This window comes from Herpailurus yagouaroundi, unplaced genomic scaffold (assembly GCF_014898765.1).
Source record: "Herpailurus yagouaroundi ecotype Mexico unplaced genomic scaffold, PumYag 213, whole genome shotgun sequence".
Lineage (NCBI taxonomy): Eukaryota > Metazoa > Chordata > Mammalia > Carnivora > Felidae > Herpailurus > Herpailurus yagouaroundi.
In genome coordinates, this window is record NW_024412444.1 from 8,090,552 (window position 1) to 8,113,499 (window position 22,948).

Here is a 22,948-nt window from a genome sequence, read left to right on the forward strand (position 1 = left end):
TTTATGGCTGGTGTGAGTGAGACGAGAGAGAGAGGAAGGTTATTGTGTAGGATGAATTTTGCTATCACTGATGGATGTTGACTACAGTACATTCTTAATAAATTCTTGTCATCTACTGTATTTAATGTAACTGGCAATAAGGCAGCAGAGGAAAGGGTCTATGTCTGCAGGCAGCCTGACCTAGAATGAAGCAAAGCATTCCTAAGCTGACTCTTGTTTGGAAGAGCAATGGACTGTCATAGGTGCTTTGAAGTGACAAAAAATATACTAGTGTCGGTTATGGGCACCTTCCAACGTTCTGAAAACTGACTGCTTTCTGCTCAACACCGTGGCCTGAGATCTAGCATCCAAGCATGGGAGATGATCACCCTCAATGCTTCCGAGACAGAGAGAGAGAGAGAGACAGAGAGAGAGAGCGAGAGAGAGAGAGGAACCACTGGCTCAGTTGTGATCATGTGCCATTTGGTGTCATGTACTACCCATATTGTAAGACGTTGCTCATTTATCAAGTTAAAAGGTGCCCCAGCATTCATCTTTGTTTAAAATTTCGATGTTTTGTTCGCTGTTTTTTGCGTTAATTTTGATTTTTAAAAATATTTCATTGAGGGTGCTGGGTGGCTCAAGAATTGGGTTAAGCGTCCAATTCTCGATTTCGGCTCAGGTCATGATCTCAGGGTTCATGGATTCGAGCCTCGCATCAGGCTCCATGCTGGCAGTGCAGAGCCTGCTTGGGATTCTGTCTCTCCCTTCTCTGCCCCTCCTATGCATTCTTGAGCTCACGCTCTCTCAAAATAAATAAATAAACTTAAAAAAATTAAAAAGTATATATGCTACATTGAGTATTATTTTGATTAGTGAGGTCTTTTTTTTTTTTTTTTAGCAGTCTTTAAATTTTGCACCTGAGGCCAGTTGCTAACTCGCCTTCCCCTAATCCTGGTCCTGGTGCCAGCCCACCCTCTTGACCAAGCGGCAGATGGGCTTGAAGCAGGAGAAAAAATGAGAACAGTACAAGGTGCGGCAGAGGGTGATCTCTGTTGTGGTATGGCCTATTTATCCCCTTGGTCAGGAATCATGAAGTTGCCCCCATTTTTCCTGTGGATTGTCTTTTAGGTGTTCTGGCCTTGACTAGATTGTCAGCTAGGCAGAGCAGCTGAGGAGGGCTGAAGGGGGCAGAATAGGCCACCCCAAAATAGGCTTCTTTGGTTTAAGGATTATTCTGAGCTGATTATTTTTAAGAAACTGCAGACCTAGGAGAATCTCTGAAAACAATAGAAGTTACCTCTTTGTAAGGGAAAATCTACATTTATAAAGGGTATTTACATTAGAAAGGAAGCCTACGGGAGAAAGAGTCTATTACTAGAGAGAACTTTTTCCCCTGAGAGACTTATCTGCTTGGCTGGGCTAAATTTGTTTACCCAACATCTCCACCTCTCACCTTCCAGTGAATTGTCTTCCCCCTTTGAAGCCTTAGACTACTATCCTTTTCCTTAGCACAGGATGGTGTATAAACCTCAATCCTCTGGCTGCCTTTTGAGTCTCCTATCTTACTGGGGCTCCTGTATGTGTGCAAAATTAAGTTTTTTCCCCTTCCATTCTCGTTTTACGATAGGGGGGTTTCAGACACGAACTAAGATGTTAAAGGGAAATTTTTTTTTCCTCCAGATGAGTGGGGAATGATGCTTTGAGGCCTCCAGTGACCTTTGTCTAGAGTGGTATGTAGTAATTCCAAATTCTCCTCTTCTGCATCTGATTTGCTTTTTGGAGCTTCTCAGCTACTCCTGATACCTACTTCCTCTTTCCCTCAACCCCTACCACCCTCTTTCTTTGACTATCATCTCATTCTCACTCCCAGGGGCCCCAGCTGGAATTTTAAAAATCCAGGAATTGTCAGATTTTAACATCTGACAGAGATGTATTCCTGAGAGAAAGAAGTCTAATTGTCACCAGCTGGGTTATGGTATCCTGGTGGTTAAGCCAGTCTTGCAAAGACAATGAGCTGAGTGACTGTTGATATGTTTCCTACTTGGTGAAGGACCTCTGGTGTGCTGTTGGATGTGACCGGAGCTCTGTGAACCCTGGCCTTTGATTCCACTTTAGGAGCAAGTTTCCTGTATTCATTGGGCACCCTTTATCATTATGAATCTTGCCTTTTTGCAAGACCAGTGGATTCTGTAAAGGTTTATTAATCATGATTTAATATATTCATATGAAAAAATGTAACAGCCAGAGAATAAAGCTTATGTAGGCATTGCAGGGGTCCCTTTGGGGGTTTACTCTATATTACTCATAGCAATGAAAAGTAAAAATGGCAAGTTATATTAGCTGAGTTCAAGATACAAAAGGCAATATTAATTTCACAGGAAGTGTAAAAGGATATGCAAATGTGATCAACTCCCAGGAAAACATTGCAATATACCACTCCAGGCTTTGAAATTATGCAGTTTAATAAACACTTGTTAAGAAGCTTCACACACCAAACATTGAATTTTAAAGCAAGTGCTTCTGATCACGTCACGTTTTTTGTGGAACAGCATTATTATTTTCCTAAGCTTTTTGAACCTTAAGATTGGGTTTGATTGGATTTATTGGTAGCAATCACAGGTTCTTGGGAAAACACAGATGGTTCAAAACAGAAAAATTCCATGTTGTTGTTTTTCAATTAAAAGTGTAATTTAGACATGTGGGCCATTAGATTAGAACGTGAAGTAAAAATTTTAGCCAGTAATTGACAAGGGAGAATTATCATGGAGTTTTAATTAGTGACGTCTTGAAAGGAGATGCTTTCCTAAAAGTTTATTTCCGCACTTCCTTAGGTTGATGCTGCCTATATAGGAACCCTCCTGTTGATTTATAATCAATACCAAGCTTTGGCAGCTAGCAAATGGGAAGGGCTGTTAGGAAGTTGCATGAGATTTTAAGGTTTCAATACTGAGCTGTGCAAGCAGAGTAAAAAAATCTTCATTTTTGAATGAAGTTGTTTCTCAGATGTTTCAGTAGATTGTTTAGAGCCTAGATAGAATTTTACAGTGATTTTAGACACACATCTGTAATGCTTTGTTCTAAATTTGTCTTGTGGTTTTATAGAGGTTTACAGTACTGTTTAGTCTTGTGTTATTAAAAAAATCAAGAGATAGAGAACAATGAATGATAACACTCAGTGTGGGTGGGTTGTGAGTAAAGGAAACAGTTATTTTCAAACAGTGCTGGTGGCAACTTGGTGTATGTATGAAAAATATTGTTTACTCTTTGACCCAACAGCTGCATGTCTAGATATTTACCTTAAATATGTGGACAAGTCACAAAGGTGTGCATCTTTAAGTAATATTATTATAGAGCTGTTTATGATATGAAAAAGAGAAACCCAAACATCCTAAGTGTGCAATACTTGGTTAAATGCTTTCAGTCTTTTTAAAAATGTTTATTTATTTATTTTGAGAGAGAGCATGTGCACGAACAAGTGATGGGGAGAGAGAGAGAGAGAGAGAGAGAGAGAGAGAGAGAGAGAGAGAATCCCAAGCATGCTCCACACTCAGCACAGCGCCCAATATGGGGCTTGATCCTACAACCATGAGATCATAACTTGAACTGAAATCAAGAATGGGATGCTTACCCAACTAAACTACCCAGGCACCCCAATGTTTTAAGTCTTTATATAGTGGAATACCATGTAGCTTTTTCAAACATTGTTGTGGACAACTCAGTAACATGCAAACATTTTTTACAGTGAGTGAAAATGGAAATAGATTACAAACAGGAAATATAATTAGAAGGGTCTTAGTGAAAAGAGAAGTTTTTTTTCCATAGATATGTATGGATATAGTAACCCATTCTCCCTGTTAAACATTTTAAAAGTTTTATTTGCTTTTACTATCAATAGCTTTATTTTTCTAAACTAAACATGCATTACTTGATAATAACAATGATATGAGAAAGTACATACATCATTGAGAGACAATAAGATATAATACAGGTGATCCTTGTTTTACAAAATATGTGACTATAAAACAGATTTGCCCTACAAATTATTATTTGCTTGACAGAAGATTCATGTGGTTCTGACAAGTGAGCAGAATCTTCTTTGATAATTTGGATTTCATGCACAGCTCTCTGGTGAAGCTGGCTTAGTGAGGAAACCTGGGGTTAGGGAAAGTGAAAACTATGCTCTTGGAGATGAAGGTCCTATGGAAATAAAAAGCATGCATCTTTGACATTGCCCAGAGGTCAATAAACAAATATTTTATTCCTACACACATGCCCACTTAAATGTAACTATAAGGGGAATTTCTTTATAACCTGGGGGCAAAGAAAGGCTTTCTATATATAATTCAAAATCCAGATGCACTGAAACTTGAATGTGTAAAATTAAAAATTAAAAACAATTTTTTTTTATTTTGCCTCGCAAATAAATAAATAAAAGTCAAACCACAGCTGTCAAATTGGGAGAAGATATTTGCAAGATATATTTCGGATAAAGACCTAACATTCCTCATATATAAAGACTTATAAATTAAGAAGAGAAGGGGGCCCAAAATCCAACAGGAAAGTTGCAGGAGATCTAGATAATTCACAGGAATTGATATGGAATCGTTCTTAAGCATAAGAAAGTATGTTCAACTCCACTCATAATAAGAGACACACATGATTATTTGTACTTACAAAATACTGGAAACAGCCTAAATATCTGTGCAAAAGGAGAGTATTTGAATGAATCCTGATGGAGCCCATACAGAGATGTGCTATAATATAGAATGAGAAAGTTCCTTTTGCACTGGTATGGAGTGAGTCCCAGAGATATTATTAGTACAAAAAGCAAAATACAAAAGAGTAGATATAGCAGGCTACATTTTATATAAGAAAGAAGGAGAGATAAGAATGTCTGTCTGTCTGTCATCTATTGATCAATCCATCAATCATTTCTGCGAAAGGAAGCACAGAAAGTTAAACTGGAAAGAATGAAATTAGTAACCTACTGAGTGGGAATGGGATTAGAGGAGTTAGGGTAAGGAGTGTTAGCACTTTTTTTTTTTATAGTTTTGACTTTGAAATCATGTTTTTATGTTTTATAAGCTTAAAAATAAAAATAAATTACAGTATTGAGATAGAAATTGAATAAAAACGGAGGTAAATGGTCCCAATTGTATATCAAATGGATGACATGATAGCACATTAGGAAAAAAAGTAGTAATTCAAATTATTTTGAGCATAGTCCCTTGACTGTATACCTTCCATCTAAAGACAAAAGAAATGGAAAGAAATCTTGAACTTTATACATTTGCTATTGATAGTAGTATTGATGGAATGATTCAGAAATTACTTTATCTGATAGGATTGGATAAATACATCGATTTTGGAGGGGAGCCAGGATTTTTAGGACACTGAGCTATTGGATTGAGACTAGAAGTGTCAATATAAATACATAATTATATATATTTTAAAAAATATATGATATATATACTTAATATATAAGGTATATATATATTATTTATATATATTATCATATAAATTTTTTATTTATATAAAGAGACACCTACCTAGATGGATCAGTTGATTAAATGTCTGACTTCCACTCAGGTCATGATATCATGGTTCATAAGTTCGAGCCCTGTGTCGGGCTCTGTGTTGACAGCTCAGAGCCTGGAGCCTGCTTTGGATTTTGTGTCTCCCTAGCTCTCTGCCCCTCCCCTGCTTGCATTCTGTCTCTTTCTCTCTCAAAAATAAATAAATATTTTAATAACCTGTTTCGATTCATATCAGTATATAAATAATTCCTCGTTCTGCCCTCTATTAAGGGCCCCCCAGCAGCAGGGAACATACTCAGTTCCTGCTCTTTGTTTCTAAACACCATTCCCCACTAAAAGGAACCAGTGCCTGTGAAGAAATAGCTGGTCCAGAGCAGGTAAAATACAAGAAAAGTCTGGAACATTTTGCTGTGCCAGCAAATAAAAAAAAAACTGCTCAAAAAAAAAAAAAATGATGAGGACATGTCTGAATGACACAGGAGCCAGCTTGAAACGGCACACTTAAAAATCAAATGGTTCTGGGGCACCTGGATGGCTCAGTCGGTTAAGCATCCAACTTCAGGTCATGATCTCACAGTTTGTGAGTTTGAGCCCCGCATCAGGCTTTGTGCTGAAAGCTTGGAGCCTGGAGCCTGCTTCAGATTCTTTGTCTCCCTCTCTATCTGCCCCTCCTCCTCTCTCTCTCTCTCTCTCTCTCTCTCTGTCTTTCAAAAATAAATAAACATAAAAAAAATTTAAAAAAAGATGAAATTGTTCAGGTGTACTTAAAACAAAAATGAGTGAATTAAAAAAATAAGTCAATAAAGAAAGGAGAGAGAAAGATAAGTTCTTTTTACAGTGGAATACCAGCTAATAGATGTGGAAGCAATGATGGAACTAGAATATCACTATTTTACAACTCCTGTCAGAATAATTCAGACTAGCATCATCAATAGGTACCAAAACCATTGAGTGCAAGTTTTTTTTGGGAATAATATATTGACACAGTTTCAAAATCTTTCTCCATGCTTTGCTTATTCTCTGTATTTACACTGTAGGGCAAAGCCCACTTAGAGTCTTTGGCTGGGTCTGAAAATTAAACTGACAAAGACAGATTGACAAGAGAAAAGAACACACATTTATTTAATGTAGGTTTTACATGACATGGGAGTCTTTATAAGGAAATGAAGGCCTGAAGAAACAGATCTGATTATTTGTATGCTTGGCTTGATGAAGAACAAGCAGTCATTTAGAAATAGTGTATGTCAGAGGGTATGAGGTAAGGGTAACTGGGCAGGGGGAAAACTGGGAAACACTTAGTAAGAATTCTTCTTGGTGTCCCTTGTCTTCAGAGACGGGGATGCTTTTTTCCTCCAGGTATAAGTGATGACGTTTTGGGGTGATGGTGGGGTTGTCTAGAGCAGATGGCCAAGAAAGAATTCTTGATTATGTCTTTGGTGCCAAAGGTGATTTTTATTAAAGCACCAGGATGGGACCCATGGTCAGGAAGAGCTTCACTGGTGTCCTGATGGGTAACTCATTATATACCCACAGGTTGGGAGGGGGTCAGGGATAGAGTGTATCTCTAAGGAATTTTGGAAGCAAGGTTTCCAGAACCTGAGGGGCTAGCAGTTGCTAGGGAAACACCATTTATCACCATTTAATAAAACCTTAGTCATGAGACCCTTTAGGTGTGTATCAGTGGATCATAAGCTTGGAGCATGATTGCCAGCGTATATCTTAGAGCAATTGAGATAAAGGAAGTAGACTTACAGGATCCTCCAGGTTGGGATGTTAAGCTAAAGGTTCTCTTTTGTCCCTAGCAAAGTGTCATCCTTGAGGCAGCTGAGCTCCTAGAGAGAGGTCACTCTGCCAGTGTCAAGGACTTGTCAAGGGGCTGTAGGCAGTAAGGGAATTCAGTTTTTCATTTGCCCTAGTTTCCCACATCACCATGGCAAGCACTTCAACCCCTTTCCTTTGTTCTTAAGTAGCCAGTAGTGTCCAAGGAAGATCATACATAATCCACCTGGGGGGAGGGAGGAATGCCAGTCTGTATTTTGCTCTCAGCTTGCCTCATGCTCCCTCATCATAAGGAGGGCATCTCTCACATGAGGGTTTTATGATCTATTTCAGAGGAGAATACACACACACAGATACAGGGAGTAACCTGGCACATACCACCTCATCCAAGGATCAAAGTTAATATCCCTGGCAGTGGGAAAAACTTCCATCTGTTTCTTTCCAATAGAATGCAGTAAGAAGGACATAAAGTCACTTCAGTAGTATGCCTCTCAAAAATGTATAATGTGAATCTTGAGAAGGAAAGCTGTTAAAGGCAAATAGAAAGGGCCAGCAAGATTTCCGAGGCCACATTCTCCCTTTGCATGCTTTTGGCTTCTGAAGTTTTGCTTGCCTCTTTCATCAGCCAGCAGCCAGGAACTAGAAGCCTCACTTATAATAGTCCCGCCCAACCCGGAATCACATATGTATAAAAGATCAGTAAAACCTGAGCTGGATGCTCAGCCTTTTTAGGTGACTCCACTGGGCCATCACCGGTATGAAATCAACAGTCTTTTCCGATTTCCCAGAAATTGGGAAATTGTCCCTTGTCTCTCCCTGTGTGCCGAGTATTTGCTGTAACAGTCTAATCCCAAGGAAACAATGAGACTGGCATAAATATACTACAAAACACAGGTCTGACTTCTTCAAAACTGTTAATGCCAGGAGCGGCAAAGAAAATCTGAGGAACTATTCCAGATTCAAGAAGATAAAAGACACATGATAATTAAAAACAGTGTGATCCTGGAATGAGGAAAGAGAACAGGACATTCTTGGGATTGAAGAAATGTAAATATGGACCATATTTAAGATAGTACTCTTTAGTGTTAAAGCCCCTGAATTTGATGATAGCACTGTGTTTATGTGAGAGACAGCTCTTATTCGTAGAAGACTTTGATACCGCACCTGTTTTCCTCTACCCTCCCTAGGTTCAGCACCTGGAGCTCACAGCCAAAGGACAAAAAGCAGAGTAAAAAGAGAGCAGTTTTAATTACCTTTGTATGAGTGTACTGGTACTGGAGTTCACAAAGAAGAACCTGGCTCTAAGAGATGGCCAGATGATTGTAATTTACATAGCATTTTAGGCTAAAGGGGGTGGGGCCTTCTAGGCAAAGATGTGGGGGCAAATTGTGGAATGTGGGGAAGGAAATGTATGGCAAGTAAAAGTTATCTTGTTCTGCAGAGAAGATACCTAACTCTTAGGTAATAAGAGAGTTATTTCCTGGAGTAGCTCTCTTCCTGATAAGAAAGAAAGCTTTACAAATGGAAATTTCCTTCATAAAGGGAGCTTTCCTTAACAAAAGAGGAAAATGACACTTTATTGTCATACAGATCGAGGGATGTATAGAGCTTTTTCCTAGTCTGCTTGTTCTCAATTGCCTTTAGCTCAAAATAACCCTTTGGCCAAAGTGGAGTGCCACATACACCATTTTGGAGTGGTAGTCTAAGACCATATTCTAGAACCTTTCAACACTCACTCTCAAGTGGTTTAGCAAATAAACTTTTTTTTTCTTTTCATTTGAGAGAGAGAGAGATTACATGAGAGGAGGGACATGAGATGAGAGGGAGATGAGAGAGTGAAAGAGATAAAATAAATAGGGAAAAACAGTAGCAATTAGTAATCTAGGGAATGGTATATGGAAGTTCATTATATAATTCTTATATGTTTTCTACAGTTTGAATATTTTTTTCAAAATGAAAACTTTAAAAAGTCTAAAAGCTCCAATGCCTTTTTAGTCTCAGACATTTCTGCCAGGCCATAGAACTTTGCGTAGCAGGGATCCTAACTTCCCAGATGCAGTGACTGTATTTCCTCTCCAATCCATGATAACTCAAAAAGTGCTCATTTCATTCTCTTTTAACCTTCTCATCCAAATGACTTTCAGAGTTATGGCTACATCTCCCATTATCTCTGGACTAACAAAATTGTTTCACCCAATCCTGTGCAGTTGGGTCCTAGTGATTACCAAGAGAGAACATTCTCATATTCCTGGGTGCCTGGGTGGCTCAGTCAGTTAAACATCTGACTCTTGATTTCGGCTCAGGTCATGATCTCGTAGTTCCTGAGATGGAGCCCCACATCAGCCTGTGCACTGACAGCAAGGAGCCTTCTTGGGATTCTCTCTTGACCCTCTCTGTCTGTCTGTCTGTCTCTCAAAATAAATAAATAAACTTAAAAAAAATTTTAAAAAAGGATTTCTCATATTCCTCCCCTCCTGTAGATACCATAAGAGTCTGTGTCCTTCAGGCAGAATTGAGTACCTTGAATTTAGAATGCATGGGGTTTCTGCTGAAATAGCCCTGTATACAGTTTTGGCACAGTAGGGAGAAGGTAGCTGATAATGTCTATCTGAAATAAAATGATTTGGAACTAATATATATTAATGTGTCATAGTATCTAACTCAACCTTTTCTTAACTGGTTAATTACAGAGAGGTTAAGAAGTGATCTTACCCTTTGTCCTATTGAGTTTCAGATGCCAAATAAAGCAAATCAAACAAAACCACTCCTCTAAAAAGCATGCTAGTTGTTTAATGAAGTTGGTGAGGATGAATTGGGAAGTTGTCAGAACCTAAGTGTTGATTTAGGGGTCACCCAGCATTCAGAAAATTCGGTGTTGGTATTCTGACAACGATGAAGCTTTCCCATTATCCTAGAATAGGACTGACTAGCAATATATGAATTGTATACTTCCCTGCTTGTATTTCTACTTGACTTTGATTTCTTCTGCTAACTCCTATATGGCTTCTTGATTTCTCTCTTTTGGTTTTTACTAGTCTAGCACTTTGGATGAGATCCTTGACCTCAGTTTGGTTGGAAGATACCTGCCCAGTATGGCTTCCCATATGGGCATGCCTTTATGCCAAATAGGGAAGGGTCAGCCCTGGAGCTTGTGCAGGTGCAGTGGTGGTCATTAGACATGAAGGATGGCTTTGAGAAAGGTAGCAGCCTGGCTTAGTACAAGTTATTCTCACTGCCAAACAACAACAACAACGATGACGACGACAACGGTGACAAAAACAATGCAACTATTGTTTAAATTTATGGCAAATCTGTCTTGTAAAGGAAACTATCAGGAAAAAGTATGGTGTTTTTTGGCATTCACAGAATGAGTAATCAGCAAATATTGACTACATAAATAAGTATAACTAAATTTAATAAATATATTTTTCTACATTTAAAAGGAGTATGTTCCCATTGTGGAAAATCTGGATAACAGAGACTTCTCTAAAGACAAAAATAGATATTACCCATAACCCCACCTGTGTGGTTAAATCTGTGTGGACAGTGTTATAGTTTATCCATGCATGGATATTTTAACTTAGTTGTGTTTTCATAGTTGTGTGTCTTTTTATTTAACCTGATATTATCAGCATTTCCCCCATGTTACTGCAACATCTTTACAACCATAATTTTAATGACTGTGTGTGATTTTCCCATATAGGGGAATTTATTTATTTAAAAAAATTTTTTTAATGTTTTTATTTATTTTTGAGACAGAGAGAGACAGAGAATGAGCAGGGGAGGGGCAAAGAGAGAGGGAGACACAGAATCAGAAGCAGGCTCCAGGCTCTGAGCTGTCAGCACCGGGCCTGACGCAGGGCTTGAACTCACAAACTGTGAGATCATGACCTGAGCTGAAGTCAGACACTTTACCAACTGAGCCACCCAAGTGCCCCCCCATATAGGGGAATTTAATCATCCCTTTATTGTGGGCTACTTAGGTTCTTTTTGACACTTTTATGCTTTAAATGATGTTGCTATCAATATTTATGAATTTACGTGTTTGAGATGAACAAATATTTACTTATAATTCCCTTTCTCCTCTTCCCAAGAGGAAGGATAGCTTCTTCTTGCATCTGGCCTAAGGAGGTGAGCAGAGTTACAGGAGGAGATGCAGATTTGAGGAGACCAGAGAAAGGCTACTGTAATTGGTATTACAAAAGACAAAGGAATTCCCCATTTGGAAAACTCCAGGAGTGGAGAACAGCCCTCAGAGGTGGCTGAGAAAGAGCAGGGAGAGATAGAAGTGAGGAAGAAAGAAGTGTGGCTGTCAGTATTGACAGCTGAGAGCATTTACAGCAAACTAGGGCGTCTTGGGTGGGCGGGGGTCGTGGCTTGATGTTATTAATGATATTATCAATGATATTATTAATTATATCGACTATTGACATTATTTTGCAAAAGAGAATCTGTAAACATCAAATCTTAGAATGTAAAAATGAAATGACATAGCTTCATTAAAACTTTATTAGTCTTTTTTCCCCTCATTACTCTGTGGACTATTAATGATTTGGCCACACTCTGGCAAATGTTCCCAGTCTGTGGACTGACATTTGGGGGCCGTAAGACCAAATGATCGGAAAGGCCCATTGAGATAAGTTGAAGAAGTCTTGTTTTAGTGAAGTGCTGTCTTCCAGAGTTAGAGCCATGTTTGGCTTAATGAATAATGTTGAGCCATATGTCCCATAAATAACTGTTTTCTTTTTTTTTTAATGTTTATTCATTTTTTTTATTACATGTGATTTATTTTTTTTTTATTTTTTATTTTTATATATGAAATTTATTGTCAAATTGGTTTCCATACAACACCCAGTGCTCATCCCAAAAGGTGCCCTCCTCAATACCCATCACCCACCCTCTCTTACCTCCCACCCCCATCAACCCTCAGTTTGCTCTCAGTTCTCAACAGTCTCTTATGCTTTGGCTTTCTCCCACTCTAACCTCTTTTTTTTTTTTTTTTTCTTCCCCTCCCCCATGGGTTCCTGTTAAGTTTCTCAGGATCCACATAAGAGTGAAACCATATGGTATCTGTCTTTCTCTGTATGGCTTATTTCACTTAGCATCACACTCTCCAGTTCCATCCACGTTGCTACAAAAGGCCATATTTCATTTTTTCTCATTGCCACGTAGTATTCCATAGAATTCCATAGAAATTCCATGAATTTCTTTATCCATTCATCAGTTGATGGACATTTAGGCTCTTTCCATAATTTGGCTATTGTTGAGAGCGCTGCTATGAACATTGGGGTACAAGTGCCCCTATGTATCAGTACTCCTGTGTCCCTTGGATAAATTCCTAGCAGTCCTATTGCTGGGTCATAGGGTAGGTCTATTTTTAATTTTCTGAGGAACCTCCACACTGCTTTCCAGAGCGGCTGCACCAATTTGCATTCCCACCAACAGTGCAAGAGGGTTCCCGTTTCTCCACATCCTCTCCAGCATCTATAGTCTCCTGATTTGTTCATTTTGGCCACTCTGACTGGCGTGAGGTGATACCTGAGTGTCGTTTTGATTTGTATTTCCCTGATAAGGAGCGACGCTGAACATCTTTTCATGTGCCTGTTGGCCATCCGGATGTCTTCTTTAGAGAAGTGTCTATTCATGTTTTCTGCCCATTTCTTCACTGGGTTATTTGCTTTTCGGGTGTGGAGTTTGGTGAGCTCTTTATAGATTTTGGATACTAGCCCTTGGTCCGATATGTCATTTGCAAATATCTTTTCCCATTCCGTTGGTTGCCTTTTAGTTTTGTTGGTTGTTTCCTTTGCTGTGCAAAAGCTTTTTATCTTCATAAGGTCCCAGTAATTCACTTTTGCTTTTAATTCCCTTGCCTTTGGGGATGTGTCGAGTAAGAGATTGCTACGGCTGAGGTCAGAGAGGTCTTTTCTTGCTTTCTCCTCTGAGGTTTTGATGGTTTCCTGTCTCACATTCAGGTCCTTTATCCATTTTGAGTTTATTTTTGTGAATGGTGTGAGAAAGTGGTCTAGTTTCAACCTTCTGCATGTTGCTGTCCAGTTCTCCCAGCACCCTTTGTTAAAGAGACTGTCCTTTTTCCATTGGATGTTCTTTCCTGCTTTGTCAAAGATGAGTTGGCCATACGTTTGTGGGTCTAGTTCTGGGGTTTCTATTCTATTCCATTGGTCTATGTGTCTGTTTTTGTGCCAATACCATCTGTCTTGATGATGACAGCTTTGTAGTAGAGGCTAAAGTCTGGGATTATGATGCCTCCTGCTTGGGTCTTCTTCTTCAAAATTACTTTGGCTATTCGGGGCCTTTTGTGGTTCCATATGAATTTTAGGATTGCTTGTTCTAGTTTCGAGAAGAATGCTGGTGCAATTTTGATTGGGATTGCATTGAATGTGTAGATAGCTTTGGGTAGTATTGACATTTTGACAATATTTATTCTTCCAATCCATGAGCAGGGAATGTCTTTCCATTTCTTTAAATCTTCTTCAATTACCTTCATAAGGTTTCTATACTTTTCAGCATACAGATCCTTTACATCTTTGGTTAGATTTATTCCTAGGTATTTTATGCTTCTTGGTGCAATTGTGAATGGGATCAGTTTCTTTACTTGTCTTTCTGTTGCTTCATTGTTAGTGTATAAGAATGCAACTGATTTCTGTACATTGATTTTGTATCCTGCAACTTTGCTGAATTCATGTATCAGTTCTAGCAGACTTTTGGTGGAGTCTATCGGATTTTCCATGTATAATATCATGTCATCTGCAAAAAGCGAAAGCTTGACTTCATCTTTGCCAATTTGGATGCCTTTGACTTCCTTTTGTTGTCTGATTGCTGATGCTAGAACTTCCAGCACTATGTTAAACAACAGCGGTGAGAGTGGGCATCCCTGTCGTGTTCCTGATCTCAGGGAAAAAGCTCTCAGTTTTTCCCCGTTGAGGATGATGTTAGCTGTGGGCTTTTCATAAATGGCTTTTATGATCTTTAAGTATGTTCCTTCTATCCCGACTTTCTCAAGGGTTTTTATTAAGAAAGGGTGCTGGATTTTGTCAAAGGCCTTTTCTGCATCGATTGACAGGATCATATGGTTTTTCTCTTTTTTTTTTTTTTTTTTTTGGTTAACGTGATGTATCACGTTGATTGATTTGCGAATGTTGAACCAGCCCTGCATCCCAGGAATGAATCCCACTTGATCATGGTGAATTATTCTTTTTATATGCCGTTGAATTCGATTTGCTAGTATCTTATTGAGAATTTTTGCACCTATATTCATGAGGGATATTGGCCTGTACTTCTCTTTTTTTACTGGGTCTCTGTCTGGTTTAGGCTTCATAGAATGAGTCTGGAAGTTTTCCTTCCCTTTCTATTTCTTGGAATAGCTTGAGAAGGATAGGTGTTATCTCTGCTTTAAACGTCTGGTAGAACTCCCCTGGGAAGCCATCTGGTCCTGGACTCTTATTTGTTGGGAGATTTTTGATAACCGATTCAATTTCGTCGCTGGTGATGGGTCTGTTCAAGCTTTCTATTTCCTCCTGATTGAGTTTTGGAAGAGTGTGGGTGTTCAGGAATTTGTCCATTTCTTCCAGGTTGTCCAATTGGTTGCCATATAATTTTTCATAGTATTCCCTGATAATTGTTTGTATCTCTGAGGGATTGGTTGGAATAATTCCATTTTCATTCATGATTTTATCTATTTGGGTCCTCTCCCTTTTCTTTTTGAGAAGCCTGGCTAGAGGTTTGTCAATTTTGTTTATTTTTTCAAAAAACCAACTCTTGGTTTCGTTGATCTGCTCTACAGTTTTTTTAGATTCTATATTGTTTGTTTCTGCTCTGATCTTTATTATTTCTCTTCTTCTGCTGGGTTTAGGCTGCCTTTGCTGTTCTGCTTCTATTTCCTTTAGGTGTGCTGTTAGATTTTGTATTTGGGATTTTTCTTGTTTCTTGAGATAGGCCTGGATTGCAACGTATTTTCCTCTCAGGACTGCCTTCGCTGCGTCCCAAAGCGTTTGGATTGTTGTATTTTCATTTTCGTTTGTTTGCATATATTTTTTAATTTCTTCTCTAATTGCCCGGTTGACCCACTCATTCGTTACTAGGGTGTTCTTTAACCTCCATGCCTTTGGAGGTTTTCCAGACTCTTTTCTGTGGTTGATTTCAAGCTTCATAGCATTGTGGTCTGAAAGTATGCATGGTATGATTTCAATTCTTGCAAACTTATGAAGGGCTGTTTTGTGACCCAGTATATGATCTATCTTGGAGAATGTTCCATGTGCACTCGAGAAGAAAGTATATTCTGTTGCTTTGGGATGCAGAGTTCTAAATGTATCTGTCAAGCCCATCTGATCCAATGGCTCATTCAGGGCCCTCGTTTCTTTATTGACCGTGTGTCTAGATGATCTATCCATTTCTGTAAGTGGGGTGTTAAAGTCCCCTGCAATTACCACATTCTTCTCAATAAGGTTGCTTATGTTTATGAGTAATTGTTTTATATATTTGGGCGCTCCGGTATTCGGCGCATAGACATTTATAATTGTTAGCTCTTCCTGATGGATAGACCCTGTCACTATTATATAATGTCCTTCTTCATCTCTTGTGACAGCCTTTAATTTAAAGTCTAGTTTGTCTGATATAAGTATGGCTACTCCAGCTTTCTTTTGGCTTCCAGTAGTATGATAAATAGTTCTCCATCCCCTCACTCTCAATCTAAAGGTGTCCTCAGGTCTAAAATGAGTCTCTTGTAGACAGCAAATAGATGGGTCTTGTTTTTTTATCCATTCTGATACCCTATGTCTTTTGGTTGGCGCATTTAATCCATTTACATTCAGTGTTATTATAGAAGGATATGGGTTTAGAGTCATTGTGATGTCTGTATGTTTTATGCTTGTTGTGATGTCTCTGGTACTTTGTCTCACAGGGTCCCCCTTAGGATCTCTTGTAGGGCTGGTTTAGTGGTGACAAATTCCTTCAGTTTTTGTTTGTTTGGGAAGACCTTTATTTCTCCTTCTATTCTAAATGACAGACTTGCTGGATAAAGGATTCTCGGCTGCATATTTTTTCTGTCTAGCACACTGAAAATCTCGTGCCAATTCTTTCTGGCCTGCCAAGTTTCAAAAGAGAGATCAGTCACGAGTCTTATAGGTCTCCCTTTATATGTGAGGGCACGTTTACCCCTTGCTGCTTTCAGAATTTTCTCTTTATCCTTGTATTTTGCCAGTTTCACTATGATATGTCGTGCAGAAGATCGATTCAAGTTACGTCTGAAGGGAGTTCTCTGTGCCTCTTGGATTTCAATGCCTTTTTCCTTCCCCACTTCAGGGAAGTTCTCAGCTATTATTTCTTCAAGTACCCCTTCAGCACCTTTCCCTCTCTCTTCCTCCTCTGGGATACCAATTATGCGTATATTATTTCTTTTTAGTGTATCACTTAGTTCTCTAATTTTCCCCTCATACTCCTGGATTTTTTTATCTCTCTTTTTCTCACCTTCCTCTTTTTCCATAACTTTATCTTCTAGTTCACCTATTCTCTCCTCTGCCTCTTCAATCCGAGCCGTGGTGGTTTCCATTTTGTTATGCATTTCGTTTAAAGCGCTTTCCAGTTCCTCGTGACTGTTCCTTAGTCCCTTGATCTCTGTAGCAAGAGATTCTCTGCTGTCAGCTATACTGTTTTCAAGCCCAGCGATTAATTTTATGACTATTATTCTAAATTCACTTTCTGTTATATTATTTAAATCCTTTTTGATCAGCTCATTAGCTGTTGTTATTTCCTGGAGATTCTTCTGAGGGGAATTCTTCCGCTTGGTCATTTTGGATAGTCCCTGGCGTGGTGAGGACCTGCAGGGCACTTCCCCTGTGCTGTGGTGTATAACTGGAGTTGGTGGGCGGAGCTGCAGTCAGACCTGATGTCTGCCCCCAGCCCACCGCTGGGGCCACAGTCAGACTGGTGCTTGCCTTCTCTTCCCCTCTCCTAGGGGCGGGATTCACTGTGGGGTGGGGTGGCCTGTCTGGGTTACTTGCACACTGCCAGGCTTGTGATTCTGGGGATCTGGCGTCTTAGCTGGGGTGGGTAGGCAAGGGGCACGGGGCAGGAGGGGCAGGCTTAGCTTGCTTCTCCTTAGGTGATCCACTTCAGGAGGGGCCCTGTGGCAGCAGGAGGGAGTCAGATCCGCTGCCGGAGGTTTGGCTCCGCAGAAGCACAGAGTTGGGTGTTTGCGGGGAGAGAGCAAGTTCCCTGGCAGGAACTGGTTATCTTTGGGATTTTGGCTGGGGGATGGGCGGGGAAGATGGCGCTGGCGAGCGCCTTTGTTCCCCACCAAACTGAGCTCTGTCGTCCGGGGGCTCAGCAGCTCTCCTTCCCTTTGTCCTCCAGCCTTCCCGCTTTCTGAGCAGAGCTGTTAACTTATGACCTCCCAGACGCTAAGTCGCGCTTGCTGTCAGAACACAGTCCGTCAGGCCTCTCCGCTTTTTGCAAGCCAGACTAGGGGGCTCTGCGTCGCCGGCGAGCCGCCCCTCCGCCCCGGCTCCCTCCCGCCAGTCCGTGGAGCGCGCACCGCCTCGCCGCCCTTCCTACCCTCTTCCGTGGGCCTCTCGTCTGCGCTTGGCTCCGGCGACTCCGTTCTGCTAATCCTCTGGTGGTTTTCTGGGTTATTTAGGCAGGTGTAGGTGGAATCTAAGTGATCAGCAGGACGCGCGGTGAGCCCAGCGTCCTCCTACGCTGCCATCTTCCCTCCTCCCGTTTATTCATTTTTGAGAAAGAAAGAGAGAGACAGAGAGGGAGAGAGAGAATGAGTGGGGAGGGGCAGAGAGAGAGGGGAACAGAGGACCCAAAGTGGGCTCTGAGCTGACAGCAGTGAACCTCATGTGGGGCTCAAACTCATGAACTGCGAGATCATGACCTGAGCCCAAGTCAGATGATCAACTGACTGAGCCACCCAGGTGCTCCCGATTGACTGTTTTCTTATGGCCAAGTTAACTTTATGAAGATCAAGTATACTATTGTTTGTAGAAGCTCTGTTGTCTAATACCTTGGTGCTTTTTGATATATGGCTCAGAATAGGGGTGTAATAAATTGCTTAGTTCTAGAAAATAAATGGCATACCATCAGTGCATAGTTTGTGCAGCAGCCCATCTTTTTGCAGTTTCTGAGGATGATTGCAAGAGACAGAAAATACAACTCAAAATGGACTAAATGAAAAAGGTGTTTTATTGGCATATATACTGAAAAAATACAGGCACAAGGTTTCTAGAATTGCTGGTTCCAGAAGATCAAATGATCTATCCATTGTTTGTTCTAAAGCCATATCTTACCCTAGTGGCATGAGCGTTTCCAGTGATACACATCGATTCCAGACTTCCAGTGTAGCAATCCCAACAGCAGGAAGTAAGAGTTTCACATTTCTGATAGTTCAAGTGAAAATTCAAAGTTCGATCTTATTGGCACTGTCCCAAGGTAATTGACCACATCTAGCATATGTAGCTATCCCTGAAACTGTGGGTGAATCAATTCCTCTTAAGCAACATGGACTAAGAATATGGGTGGAATGTTTTCCCAAGGGAAAGTTGCATTGCTAATAAAAGAAGATGGGAGGGTACGAATGATGGGTAGGCAGAAAAACAGAGACCTACTATAAAGTAGAAGTAGCCAGCTAAGCCAGTAAACACAGCCAGTAGATTCCCTGGCATATCTGGGAAGGCCATTTTCTACTGATTGCCACAACATCATGTCTAGTGGCAGGCGTTATATTTGGCATCAATTAAATCCTAATATCACTGAGCATAAATTAAAAGGCTGTAATGGGATCTTGGACCTATTGATGAGTGCTCGGGACAGAAGCTCATGCCATTGATGTGCGGAGTCAAATATCTCTACCCACTGGGGATGTCATCATTTAAATGGCCCTATTGATTTTAAATTTTGGCAGGCCTTCTTTGACCTGGAAGGTTCCAAATTGCCTGAGGGGCCTAAGACATAACTCCATGTTATGTAGTCCTGAATTGGACCTAAACTAACTTAATCATCTGTCCTAGGGCAGTCTGTCCTAGATAGGGTCTCTGGGAAAACTAGAGCAGTAAATTTTATGTTTCATGTTTATCGATGAATTCATTTGGAAAAGCTGCTTCTAGGCATTCCACACATTCTAATCATGTAAGAAGGACTACTTGTTTGGAAATGTTTAATTATTGTACCAACAAGTTTATTTTTTTTTTTAATTTTTTCAGCTTTTATCGAACTAATTGACAAAGTTGTAATATATTTAAAGTGTACGATGTGATTATTTGATATATGTACATATTGTGAAAGGATTCCCGCCATTGAGTTAATTAACTCAACTGTCACCTCACATATTTATCTCTTTACTTTATCTTTTTTGGTGAGAACACTTAAATTCTACCCTCTTAGCAAGTTTCAATTACACAATACGGTGTTATCAGCTATAGTCACATGTTCTACATTGGATCCTCAGATATAAACATCTTATAACTGAAAGTTTATACTCTTTTACCAGCCTCTCCTTATTACACTTCCCTCCTCCCGACACACACACCTCCTGCCAGTGTCCCCTGGCAACTACCATTTTACTGTCTGTTTATGAGAGTTTGACTGTTTTTTTAGATTCCACATGTATTACCATGCAGTATTTGTTTATGTCTGGCTTATTTCACTTAGCTGAATGCTCTCCCAAGTTCATCCATGTTGTCACAAATGGCAGGATTTCCTTTTTTTTAAAGGCTAAATAATCCTTCTTTTTAAAGTCTCACTAATATATTAAGGCTAAATGATAATATTACCTTTTCTTTATTCATTCATTCATCCACAGACATTTAGCTATTGCAACAGACATTTGCTACAGTGAACATGGGAATGCAGGTACTTCTTCAAGATAATGATTTAATGATTTCACTTCCTTTGGACATATACTGAGAAGTGGGATTCCTGGATCATATGGTCCTTCTATTTCTAATTTCTTGAGGAACCTCCACCCTGTTGTCCTTCGTTCCTATACCCTTTCACATTCTCATCGTTGGTGCATCAAGGGCTCCCTTTTCTCCACATCCTTGCCAGGATTTATTATCTTTTATCTTTTTGATCATAGACATCCCAACAGTTATGAAGTGACATCTCATTGTGGTTGTGTTGAATTTCCCTGATGATTAATGATGTTGTATACCTTTTCATGTACTTATTGGTCATCTGTATGTCTTCCTTAGAAAAATGTCTACTCAGGTTGTTTGCCTTTTTAAAAATTGGGTTATTTGTGTTTTTGCTATTGAGTTGTATGACTTTCCTGTAGTTTTGGATATTAACCTCTTATCACATATGTGGCTTACAAAAACTTCTCCAGGGCTATAGTTTGCCTTTTCATTCTTTTGATGGTTTCCTTGCTGCACAGAAACTTTTTAGCTTGATGTAGTCCCAGTTGTTTATTTTTGCTTTTGTTGCCTTAACTTTTGGTGCCAAATCCAAAAAAAAAAAATCATTGCCAAAACCAGTGTTAAGGAGCTTATCTTCTGTTTCAGAGTTATACCTACTGTTTCAGATCTTATGTCAAGTCTTTAGTCCATTTTGAGTGGATTTTTGCATATATATAATATAAAGTACTTTTGCATGTATCTGAGTTTTTCCAACACCTTTTACTGAAGAGATTATCTTTTCCCCATTGTATATTTTTGACTCCTTTGTCAAAAATTAATTTACCATATATGTTTGGGCTTATTTTTGAGCTCTCTATTCTGTTCCAGTGCTCTGTATATCTCTTTTCATGCCAATACCATACTGTTTTGATTACTGTAGCTTTATAGTGTAGTTTGAAACCAGGAATTTTGATTTTTCCAGCTTTGTTCCTTTCTCAAGATTGCTTTGTTCTTTGGGGTATTTGTGGTTCCATATGAATTATAGGATTGCTTTTTTTTCTATTTGTATGAAAAATGTCATTGGGATTTTGAAAGGGGATTACACTGAATCTGTAGGTTGGTAGTGGGACTTTTTTCAACGTTTATTTATTTTTGGGACAGAGAGAGACAGAGCATGAACGGGCGAGGGGCAGAGAGAGAGGGAGACACAGAATCGGAAACAGGCTCCAGGCTCTGAGCCATCAGCCCAGAGCCTGACGCGGGGCTCGAACTCACGGACCGCGAGATCGTGACCTGGCTGAAGTCGGACGCTTAACCGACTGCGCCACCCAGGCGCCCCGGTAGTGGGACTTTTTAATTGTGATAATTTTCTCATTTGTAAATGTGGAATATCTTTCCATTTATTTATGTCTTCTTTAATTTCTTTTATCAATGGTTTATAATTTTCAGAGTCCAGGTCTTACACCTTTTGATTAAATTTATTCCTAAGTATTTTATTCTTTTTGATGTTATTGTAAATGGATTGTTTTTCAAATAAAGAGAAAACTTTTCTTCTTGCTTTCTGATTTGGATGCCTTTTATTTCTTTTTCTTGCCCATTTATTCTGGCTAGTACTTCCAATACTTTTCTCAGATTCTTTCAGCCTTTCGCTATTACATATGATGTTAGCTGTGGGATTGTCATATAATGCCTTTATTATGGTGAGGTATAGTTTTCTATATCCAATTTCTTGAGAGTTTTTATTATAAAAGGATGTTGAATTTTTTCATATGCTTTTCCTTCATCTATTGAGATAGTCATGAGTTTTATCCTTCATTTTGTTAATGTGCTGGATCACATTGATTGATTTGTATGTATTGAAACATCCTTGTGTCCTAGGATAAATCCCACTTGATCACTGTGAGTGATCCTTAATGTGCTATTGAATTTGGTTTGCTAATATTTTGCGAGGATTCCTGCATCTAAGTTCATCAGGGATATTAGCCTGTACTTTCTTCACTCTTGTGTCCTTATCTGGTTTTGGTACCAGGGTTAATGCTGGTCTCATAAAATGAGTTTGGAAGTGTTTCCTCCTCTTCTATTTATTGGAAGACTTTGAGAAAGATTGATATTAATTCTTCTTTCAACATTTGGTAGAATTCACCAGTGAAGCCATCTGGTCTGGATTATTTTTATTATTATTATTATTATTATTATTATTATTATTATTATTTTTATTGAGAAGCTTGTAATAGTTATTCAGTCTTCTTACTAGTTACTGGTCTGTTCAGATTTTTTATTTCTTCATGACTCAGTCTTGGTACATTGTATGTTTTTAGGAATTTATCCATTTCTTCTAGGTTATCTAATTTGTTGGCATATAATTATTCATTGTAGTTTGTTACAATCCTTAGTATATCTGTGTTAACAGTTGTAATGTCTTCCCTTTCATTTCTGTTATTTATGTAAGTCTTTTTTGTTTTTGTCCAGCTTAAAGGCTTATCAATTTTATCTTCAAAATACCAGTTATTGCTCTTTCATATTGTCTCTTTAGTCTCTATTTCATTGATTTCCACTTTTATCTATGTTATTTCCTTTTTTTTTTTTTTTGGCAAACTTTGGGCTTAGTTTGTTCTTTTCTTTTTAACCAGTTTTTCTTGTTTATGTGAGTTTTTTAAATGTAGGCATTTATCGTTATAAACTTCCCTCTTAAAACTGCTTTTGCTGTATCCCATATGTTTTGGTATCTTGTATTTCCATTTCCATTTAAGTCGATTTTATTTACTTATGTATTTGAAGTTTATTATTTATTTTGAGAGA

General features: G+C 39.1%; 1 protein-coding gene across 4 annotated transcripts in view; it reads left to right on the forward strand.

Moving 5' to 3' along the window:
- FHIT (fragile histidine triad diadenosine triphosphatase) overlaps positions 1–22,948 on the forward strand; it is a 1,437,020-nt gene that overhangs the window by 305,478 nt on the left and 1,108,594 nt on the right. Inside the window, exon 4 of one of the 4 annotated variants that reach the window (XM_040454579.1) lies at positions 1,663–1,712. The exons of the other annotated variants lie outside the window; for them this stretch is intronic. The gene's annotated coding sequence lies outside the window, so the exon portion shown is untranslated. The remainder of the gene's footprint in view (positions 1–1,662; positions 1,713–22,948) is intronic. 4 annotated transcript variants of the gene reach the window in all.